We start from the raw sequence: 9717 nt of genomic DNA, 5'->3' as shown, positions 1-9717 counted from the left end.
TACTTACTATGTGCCAGATACTGCACTATGTGTTGGGAAAAACACTGAGGAAATTATAATGTAGTAGTGTCAAAACTATGAGGGAGGCTGGGCACAGGAGGCTGAGGCAGAAGGATCACAAGTTCAAAGACAGCTTCAACAACTTAGCAAGGCCCTAAGCAATCCTATTAAAAACAAAAAAACAAGGGCTGGGGTTGTGGCTCCGTGGTAGAGCAATCGCCTTGCACGTGTGAGACCTGGGTTCAATCCTCAGCACCACATAAAAATAAATAAATGAAAAACAAAAAAAAAGCTAGAAATGTGGCTCAGTGGTTAAGCACCCCTGGGTTCGATCCCTGGTACAAAAAAAAAAGCAAGTAGCAAGTATGATAGAGAAGTAGAAAATGCAACTGGATCACCTGGGAGAGATATAGGGTTCAGGTCATAAGAACATTTTTCAAGTCTTACTAAACAAATTGGGACACATTAGCCAAAGTTGGTTTCTGTCCATGCAACTGAAGAACTCTACCAGGTTCAAATTGAATCATAGATTTATACATCTCAAATCTAGGGAGGAACTCGAGAAACAATCAGACTGAGAATGAAGCTTCTAAACAGATGAGGTATTATTAGCCCTAAGTTTTTAGGTGGAATGGCTCTGAGATTAAGTCACTCTCCAGTGTCAGATGAGAATGTGCTAGAATGAAAAACAGGTCTCTCATCTTTCAGGGTAGAATGGCTCATTCCTTACTACTTCTCTTCTTATCCCATGTGGTTTCCGAGTATGATGTCTTGCTTTGGGAGAGAATCATGTTAGTGGAGATAGTATACCCAATTTAAGCATGCCAGTTAAATATAAGAGAAAGTCGCACTAGCTGGTAAAATAGTTTTGTGCCAAATAGTACTTCTTCTAATATCCAGAATGACCCTTTGGGGATTTTTTTTTTTTAACTGAAGATTGAATCCAGGTGTGCTTTACCACTGAGCTACATCCCAGCCTTTTTTATTTTTTATTTTAAGACAGGGTGTCATTAAATTGTTTAGAAGAGATTTTTAAAAACAGCCTTCCACCTTAAAAAAACAGCTGTTCTCTCTCTTTTTTTTTAACTTCTCTTTTACTTGACTTAATTCTCCATTTATTTAACTGACTGATTTCAAGTTGAACCAATCAAAGAAATTTAGCCCTGGTGACTTGGGCAGCCAATTTTTCAAAGGACAAATTATCTGAATTGGATTCTTCCAGAAAAAGTTGTTAGTGGGAGCCCCCTGGTGGCCAGAGCTGCACAGACTATAGCTGTACAATGAGGCAAAAACCTCTAGGTGGTTTGAAAAAGGAACCAACCGGCTACAGAGCTGAAGTAATTTTCTTTTCTCTTTTCTTCTTCTTTTATTTTAATTTGTTCTTTTTAGATATACATGACAGTAGAGTGTATTTTGACATATCATATATACATGGAGCATAACTTTCATTTTTGTGGTTGTACATGATGTGGGGTTATACTGGTCATGTATTTATATATGAACATAAGAAAGTTATGTCCAATTCATTCTACTGTCTTTCTTTCTTTATTTTATTCATTTATTTATATGTGGTGCTTAGAACCACCATTTGACTAATCTCCCCAGTCATTTTCAAAGTAATAAAAAAAAATGTTGGCACACGCCTGGAGGCTGTGGCAGGAGGATCACGAGTTCAAAGCCAGCCTCAGCAATTTAGCGATGCCCTAAGCAATTTAGTGAGACCCTGTCTCTAAATAAAATATAAAAAGGGGCTGGGGATGTGGCTCAGTGGTTAAGCCCCACTGGATTCAATCCCCAGTACCAAAAAAAAGAGTCATGTGATTTACAATGACTTGTGAGAAACCCTTTTTCAAACAGATTTAGTTCTGGTCTCTGTTAAGAGCTTACCATACTAGTTTCTGCTACAGAATTGTTTATATGATTGCAAAACTTGTAATTTAAAACTAGAGTAACAAGTCTCAAAGTGTGGTCTGTGGAGTTCAGGATATCCACCAGCTTCTGTTTTCTATCTACATACCTGAGGGAGGCTGGACTTTCTCTATTGCTTCAACCAAAACAATACATCACAAGAGAATGCATGCAGAAGCAAAAGTAAGAATCCCACTGTCTGCCATTAAACCAAATAGATATTCAAGAGCTTTGCAAAAATTTTTATAATGCCACTATTCCCATAAGTTTTGTTTTGTTGTGGAAAAGATGGTTATTTTTGTTATGATTTGGATATAAGTTGTCCATTCAAAATCTCATATTCAATGCAGGAATGTTCAGAGGTGAAATGAATAGATTATGAGAGCTGAAACCTAATCAATGGGTTAATTCACTTTATGGATTAAAAACTGAATGGATTACTGGGTGGTAACTGTAGGCAAGTGGGGTGTGTCTGTGGCTGGAGGATTTAGGTCACTGGGGTATACCTTGGGATTTATATGGCTCCTTGCCCTCTCTCTGCTTCCTGACTACTTTTTCTTCTATTAGACACAGGGTCTCTGGTTTAATTCCTAGTTCCTTGATCACTTTGAGTTGAGTTTTGTGCATGGTGAGAGATAGGGGTTTAATTTCATTTTGTTGCATATGGATTTTCATTTTTCCTACCATTTGTTGAAGAGGCTATCTTTTCTCCAATGTATGTTTTTGGTACCTTTGTCTAATATAAGATAACAGTAATTATGTGGGTTAGTCTCTATGTCCTCTATTCTGTACCATTGATCTAGCAGTCTATTTTGGTGCCAATACCATGTTGTTTTTGTTACTATTGTTCTGTAGTGTAGTTTAAGTTCTGGTATAGCAATGTCAGCTGCTTCACTTTTTTTTTTTTTTTTTAGTTGTAGATGGACACAATATCCTTATTTATTTATTTGTATGTGGTGCTTCACCCGTGCAAGGCAGGCACTGTACCACTGAGCTACAGCCTCAGCCCACCTGCTTCACTTTTCTTACTAAGGATTGCTTTAGCTATCTGGATCTTTTATTTTTCTAGATGAATTTCATGACTGCTTTTTCTATTTCTATGAGGAATGTCATTGGGATTTTGCTTGGAATTGCATTAAATCTGTGTAATGCTTTTGGTAATATGGTCATTTTGACAAAATTAATTCTGCCTATCCAAGAACAAGGGAGATCTTTCCATCTTCTAAGGTCTTCTTTAATTTCTTTCTTTTGTGTTCTATAGTTGTAAAGGTCTTTCACCTCTTTTGTTAGGTTGATTTCCAAGTATTCTATTTTTTTTCTGAGGCTATTGTAAATGGGGTAGTTTTCCTCATTTCCTCTTCAGAGGATTTGTCACTGATATACAGAAATGTGTTTGATTTATGGGTGTTGATTTTGTATCCTACTACTTTTCTGCATTCATTCACTAGTTCTAGAAGTTTCCTGGTGGAATTTTTGGGGTCTTCTAGTATAGATTCATATAAAAAAGTAGGCCCAAATCTCCACCATATCGGATTAGGCCCCCTACTTTCTTAATAAGACTCCTATAGCATAAGAATTAATAAATTGAATGAATTCAAACTAAAAAACTTCTTCTCAGCAAAAGAAACAATCAATGAAGTGAACAGAGAGCCTACAGCTTGGGAGCAAATTTTTACCACTTGCACATCAGATAGAGCACTAATTTCTAGGATGTATAAAGAACTAAAAAAGCTAAACACCAAAAAAAAACAAATAACCCAAACAATAAATGGGCCAAGGAACTGAACAGACATTTCTCAGAAGGTGGTATACAATCAACAAATATATCTAGGTATTAGAGAAATGTAAGTCAAAACTATTTTAAGATTTTATCTCATTCCAGTCATAATGGCAGGTGTTAAGAATACAAACAATAAGTGTTGTCAAGGATGTGGAGAAAAAAACACACTCATACATTGCTGGGGGACTGCAAAATGGTGTGGCCAATATGAAAAGCAGTATGGAGATTCCTTGGAAAACTTGGAATGGAACCACCATTTGACCCACCTATTCCACTCCTTGGTCTTTTTAAGGGCTTAAAAAACAGCATACTCTAGGGACACAGCCACATCAATCTTTATTGCAGCACAATTCATAATAACTAAACTGTGGAACCAACCTAGATGCCCTTCAGTAGATGAATGGATAAAGAAAATGTGGTATATATACACAATGGAATATTACTCAGCAATAAAAGAGAATAAAATCATGGCATTTGCAGGTAAATGGATGGAGTTGGAGAATATAATGCTAAGTGAAGTTAGCCAATCCCAAAAAACCAAATGCCGAATGTTTTCTTTGAGATAAGGAGGCTGATTCATAGTGGGGTTGGGAGGGGGGGCGGCATGGGAGGAATAGATGAATTCTAGATAGGGCAAAGGGGAGGGAGGGGAAGAGAGGGGGTAAGGGGTATAAAAAAGATGATAGAATGAGATGGACATCATTACCTTAAGTACATGTATGAAGACATGAATGGTGTGAATATACTTTGTATACCACCAGAAATATGAAAAATTGTGCTCTATGTGTGTAATATGAATTGTAATGTATTCTGCTGTTATATATAACAAATTAGAATAAACAATTTAAAAAACTATATGTTCTTATTTTATTTGTTTATTTTATGTGATGCTAAGGATCAAACCCAGTGCCTCACACGTGCTAGGTAAGCACTCTGCCACTGAGCTACAACCCCAGCCCATCATTTGCTTGTTTCTTATGTGCTAAAATGACTGAATTCTGCCAGCCAGGTTCTAGGCAATTCACTTGCTTGGCTGCCAATTGTTGGGAAAAGTATAAACGGCAGCCATACCCCAGAGAAAAAACCCCAACATGGCGCCTAAGCACCTCTTCTTCCTACCTTCTTCTTTTCTGCAGTGGCGCGAAAAGTTCCCGCCCGTGTGAACTCTCCCGCCGGCGCCAATTTCAAATCTCGCTGGCGGGGAACCTTAGCCCCAATGAGAACTAATTCCTGGGCTCCAGAGCTGATATCTGAAAGAACTTGCCAATAAACGGGTTGCCTGCCATTTATCTAAACCCTACCATCTCCCCCTTAGTTCTATATAAGCACACTGCTTTTTGCAATAAAATTGGAATTCTCCCGGCGAAGTGTCTTTGCGTGGGGAATTCTTTCACCAATAACCATTACTTGTGTTAACATCTAATGGCTTTATAATTGCTATTTTTCAATTAATGCATATTCTCTAAATTTCTCAGTTTTAATTTCTAGTATGAAGAACATTGATAAATGCAGTCATCCCTTAGTATCAGCCAGGGATTGAATCTAGGGCTCTCCTACAGATACCAACATCCTCTGATATTCAAATACTTTATATCAATGACATAGTATTACATAGAAGCTACCCACATCCTCCCATATACTTTATTTATTTATTTTTTAAGTATTTTTAAAAATATTTTTTAGATGTTGATGGACCTTTATTTTATTCATTTATTTATATGTGGTGCTTAGAATCAAACCCAGTGTCTCACACACATGAGGCAAGTGCTCTACCATTGAGCCACACCTCCAGCCCCCTTCCTATATACTTTAAATCAGATGATTTAAAATGCCCAATACAGAGCACGGTGCAATAGTGTGCACCTGTAACCACAGCTACTCAGGAAGCTGAGGCAGAAGGATCACAAGTTTGAGGACAGTCTGGGTAACTTAGCAAAATTCTGTCTCAAAATAAAAAATAAAGGGGGAAGGGGTTGTTGCTCCGTGGTAAAGTAACTTTGAGTTCAATTCCCAGTACCAGGGAAAAAAAAGAAAGAAAGGAAAAAACCTTAATACAATATAAATGTCATGTAATGTATTGTTTAAGGAATAATGACATGAAAACAGTCTGCATATGTTCAGTACAGACAATTTTTTTCCCAGTTAATTTCCTCCTGTGGTTGGTTGAAACCAAGGGTGTGGAAGCCTCAGATGCAGAGAAGTGACTATATAATCCCATTTTCCACCCTTCATATACACACTCAAAATTCTCTGTGGTCCTCAATAACCTTGAAGAATATAAAGGATCTTGAGATCAAAAATTTTGAGAACTATTATATTAGCTTCATTTGTTAGCCTGAGCAAGCACTCAGAACAACACAGTTTGTTGATATTCCTCCAAAGTGCTTTTACACTTTTTTTAGACTGTCTCAGTGCTGCTCGATGACAGAATCAGGCTCACCTGCCCTCGCCTATCAACCACTGTTGCGAAGGCCCTATTATTTCCTACTTGCGCCTAGTATTGAAACTAGCAATAGAAATTTTCACTATAAGGGGTGGAATATAGCTTAGTGGTAAGACGTGTGTTTAGCATGTGCAAGGCCCTGCATTTGATCTCCAGCAGCAAGAAAAAAAATTCACTGGAAAAAACTTAGAACACTTTGAAATCACAATGAAGAGGCACCTATGGTAATTGTTTTCTCAGTCACTAAAACTCAATAAAACTATGGCTTTGAATGGTTCTGTAATATTCCAATTATAATGATAGAACACAATTTCCCTGTTTACTTAATATTGAAAATGTGGATTATTTCCTATTTTAAGTAATTGGATATATAAATATTCCTTATAAATAGCATCACAATACACATCCTTGCACACTAATCTTTTTCTGTATTAGATATTTTGTTTCTATATTCTGAATAAACATATATGACAAAATGTTTCATGCAGGTTTTCTTTCTTTTTATTTTTCAGAATTGCAGCTGAAACCCAAAACTCTGGTCAAAAAATGTTAAGAACCTTATATTGTATATTTAAGTATAAATTCACAGAATCTGAGTTTTTCAACCTGCTCTATATTACCTTTGTGCAGAGTTTGGATATTATCTTTAAAAACATTTCAATTTGGGCTGGGGTTGCAGCTCAGTGGAAGAGCTTACACTTGCCTAGCATGCACAAGGTACTGGGTTCAATTCTCAGCACCACATATAATAAAATAAATAAAGGTCCATTGACAACTAAAAAATATTTTGTAAAAACATTTTAATTTTTAAAAAATATTTATTCTTAAGTTTTAGGTGGACACAATATCTTTATTTTACATTTATGTGGTGCTGAGGATCAAATCCTGTGCCTTGTGCATGCTAAGTGAGCACTCTACCACTGAGCCACAATCCAGCTCCAACATTTCAATTTAATAGAAAAAAAAAATCAGTTGTTTGCATATTAGTGTAATCAAGAATTTTTTACATTTATTAATCTGTTATTTATTCTTCCATCACTTTCCTTCAATATGAACATTTTTTTAAAATATTTATTTTTTAGGTGTAGATGGACCCAACACAATGCCTTTATTTTTATGTGGTGCTGAGGATCGAACACGGGTCCCACCGGTGCGAAGCGAGCGCTCTATCGCTGAGCCACAATCCCAGCCCCAATGTGAACATTTTAAAGGATTTTTAATTGTCAATATTTTCTAAAGTTTCTTTAAAAATTAATGAGTTAATGCTTTTGAAGTATGAAATCAGAGACAGGCTAAATTTTGTGCTAACTTGTGTCTTCTCTAAACTTCAAATTTTCCATTTAAAAAAATTATAAGTCTAATTTTCAGAGACAGAAAATCAAGCTTCTTCCTCATCACTTCTGGATAAAAATGATTATTTGAGAAAGATAAAAAGAGAAGAATTGTCCTGCCTCATTAGAGAAACCTCAAAAGGTTTAGTCATTTGACAAAGTCTGCAAGTGCTTCAGAAATCACTGAATGCATTTTTTTAATAATAAATGATTTTTTTTCAAAGTATCAGGAAGAAACCAATGTTGTATGACATTTTCTTATCTAAGTCTTAGTGATGTTTACAATTTGTCTTTTCTGACTGTTCTTTATTCCTCTATGTGGAGATCTTATTCAAGATCTCAGGTGAATTTGAAAGACATAAATTAAGTGGATTCAGTAAGTCTCAACCCATCTGAGTTGAAAAAGTGAGCAAATGAACTCAACAGCTCCTGTTTATGTGAGAAATTGAGATCTAAAGATAAAAATAAAATATCCTCCTCAAAACCTTACTTGTTTGTTTGTTTTAGTACTGGGGATTGAACCATTGAGCCACATCCCCAGCCCTTTTTTGTTTTTTTATTTTGAGACAGCATCTCACTAAGTTGCTTAGAACCTCGCTAAATTGCTGAGGCTGGTTTAAACTTGCAAAAATCATATTTTTAAGATGTCAAAAGAATGTAAATTTTTCAAGTAATAGCTTCCTTTATTATATTACTGATTAGTACAGATAACTAAACTATAGCCCTAACAACCTCATATTAACTGTAGTCTAGACTTTCAAGAAAGATTTTTCCATTGAGAATGCTTTTTCATAGATAAGCTCTGTCTCGTTCCTTTATCCAAAAATTATTTTATAAAAATATAATGGATTTCTTTTTCCAAATAAAAGTTTTTCAAATTAAGTCTGTGTCTTTGTGTACTAGTAAGAAAAAAGAAAAAAAGTATTATGATATACTAGGGTATATAAATTTTAGCAAAAGAACCATCTATAATAATAATAATGTGCTTTATAGCTAGATCTATGGGTAATTTTTAAATTATTTATTTTTACTAAGGAGAAATAAGTTAGAATCTACACTCCAGAGTCAAGAAGGCTTTAATATGTGGAGTAAGAAATACTCTCAGACTAGAGAAATAAAATAAATGTGTTACCTAGAATATGACTTCAGATTTTCTCCCTAATTAAATTGTCTGTGTGTGTATGTGTGTGTGTGTTTCCGAATTTTGAACTTCAAGAATTGATAAGACTTTTAATTAAACTTAGAGGAAGCCTCATGGTGTTGATCTCCGTGGACAACTGGGAAATTTTCTTTTTCTTTTGAGAACAATTTTTTTATTTACTGGTAGTCCCTTTTTTAGATGTTTCTTTCTCATGAATACTTCATTTGTTTTATTAAAAAGCAAAGCCCTAAAAAGGGAGACCAGTTAGTCCTCAGACTCTGATCCTTCTTCATCTGGACTAATCTGGAAATATCGAAATTCTTAAGTCTCGTTGTCACATACAACCAAACAAAGCCAATCATGAAGATTATTCTTCTTAATGTATTTCTTGGTAAGATATTTCAAATACCTTTTAGAGAATGTTTCTCAGAAACAACTGATTTTATTCTTGAAGCATTCAATGTAAACAATATTTCTGAGATTTCCAGTTTTCCCGCTGACTTTAACCTTCTTCCTCAGAAACTGTTCAAACTTTCCAGAATCAAAAAAAAAAAAAAAATCCCATCTTCTACAGGATGAAAAAGGTCCAAATTCAACTTCCAAGTTGTTCTCTTAGGCTTCTTGTCTTTCTGTAGCACCATCTTGACAGGCGGCTGTGTGATCAGAGCAGAACTTTCTATTCAGGCTATTGTTTCTATAAGTGGGGATTCACAAAGTCTTTAGAACTCTCTAAATGGGGTTTGGTTCCTGATCTTCAATACATTTCGTTTCCAATGATTATCTGAGAGTCTTTAGTGGATTTTTTTGCATGCTTCTCTTCTGAGCCTTTGAAGATTGTACTAAATAAATGTAAATAGATAAAATTTTCTAGCATTCTTTCTTTCTCATAACAGGTTACATGATCATATCTGAAACACAAACAGATACTAAAGGTGGAACTACTTTATGCAAATGCATTTGGTGGTTTGATTTTCTTCAATCTGGAATATACAAATAGAATATGCAGACATTAGTTGGGTGTAGTGTCACATGCCTGTGATCCCCATGATTGGGGAGGCTGAAGTGGAAGGATGTTCTAGGACAGCCTTAGCAATTTAGTGAGACCCTGTCTGTG

General features: G+C 35.5%; 1 pseudogene; it reads right to left on the bottom strand.

Moving 5' to 3' along the window:
- Positions 1-8867: 8867 nt before the first annotated feature.
- LOC124094380 (ribosomal protein eL22-like) lies at positions 8868-9244 on the bottom strand (annotated as a pseudogene).
- Between the last annotated feature and the right edge of the window lie 473 nt (positions 9245-9717).

This window comes from Marmota monax, unplaced genomic scaffold, assembly GCF_021218885.2.
Source record: "Marmota monax isolate L192 unplaced genomic scaffold, Marmota_monax_Labrador192_F-V1.1 WCK01_AAM20220418_F8-fsc00043, whole genome shotgun sequence".
In the NCBI taxonomy this organism is placed as follows: domain Eukaryota; kingdom Metazoa; phylum Chordata; class Mammalia; order Rodentia; family Sciuridae; genus Marmota; species Marmota monax.
The sequence above is the reverse complement of the archived record's forward strand: the minus strand, read 5'-3'. Positions and strand labels throughout refer to the sequence as shown.